Raw genomic sequence first — 1,103 nt, 5'->3', positions numbered from 1 at the left:
TGTCCCCAACATTCCATGTCCCCAACATTCCATGTCCCCAGTGTCCCCACGTCCCCTCTGTCCCAGTGTCCCCAACATTCCATGTCCCCAACATCCCTCACATCCCCTCTGTCCCAGTGCCCCAACATTCCATGTCCCCTCTGTCCCACTGTCCCCAACATTCCATGTCCCCAACATTCCATGTCCCCAACATTCCATGTCCCCAGTGTCCCCATGTCCCCTCTGTCTCCTGTCCCCAACATTCCACGTCCCCAACATTCCATGTCCCCAACATTCCATGTCCTCTCTATCCCAGTGTCCCCAACATTCCATGTCCCCCTGTCCCAGCGTCCCCAACATTCCATATCCCCAATGTCCCCACGTCCCCCCTGTCCCAGTGTCCCCAACATTCCATATCCCCAACATTCCATGTCTCCTCTATCCCCAGTGTCCCCTGTGTCCCCTCTGTCCCCAACATTCCACATCCCCTCTGTCCCACTGTCCCCAAAATTCCATGCCCCCACTGTCCCCAACAATCCACGTCCCCAACATTCCATGTCCCCTCTGTCCCAGTGTCCCCAAAACTCCATGTCCCAGTGTCCCCAACATTCCACATCCCCAACATCCCTCATATCCCCTCTGTCCCAGTGTCCCCAACATTCCATGTCCCCAACATTCCACGTCCCCTCTGTCCCACTGTCCCCAACATTCCTTGTCCCCAATGTCCCCAACATTCCACGTCCCCAACATTCTGTGTCCCCAGTGTCCCCATGTCCCCTCTGTCCCACTGTCCCCAACATTCCATGTCCCCAACATTCCATGTCCCCAGTGTCCCCACGTCCCCTCTGTCTCCTGTCCCCAACATTCCACGTCCCCTCTGTCCCACTGTCCCCAAAATCCATATCCCCAGTGTCCCCAACAATCCCTGTCCCCAACATTCCATGGCCCCGTGTCCCCGTGTCCCCTCACCTGCTCCAGGTAGGCGCGGACGATCCCGCCGATGCCGAGCCCTCCCGGGGCGGCTCCGGCGGCGGCTCCGGTGACGGCTCCAGGGACAGCTCCGGTGACGGATGCCAAGCGCAGGCTGTGGATTCCGCGGGCCGGGATGTCCCGGAGGAGCCTCC

The sequence above is a fragment of the Lepidothrix coronata genome, unplaced genomic scaffold (genome assembly GCF_001604755.1).
Source record: "Lepidothrix coronata isolate B3197 unplaced genomic scaffold, Lepidothrix_coronata-1.0 Scaffold537, whole genome shotgun sequence".
Taxonomy (NCBI): domain Eukaryota; kingdom Metazoa; phylum Chordata; class Aves; order Passeriformes; family Pipridae; genus Lepidothrix; species Lepidothrix coronata.
This window is presented reverse-complemented; position numbering follows the sequence as displayed.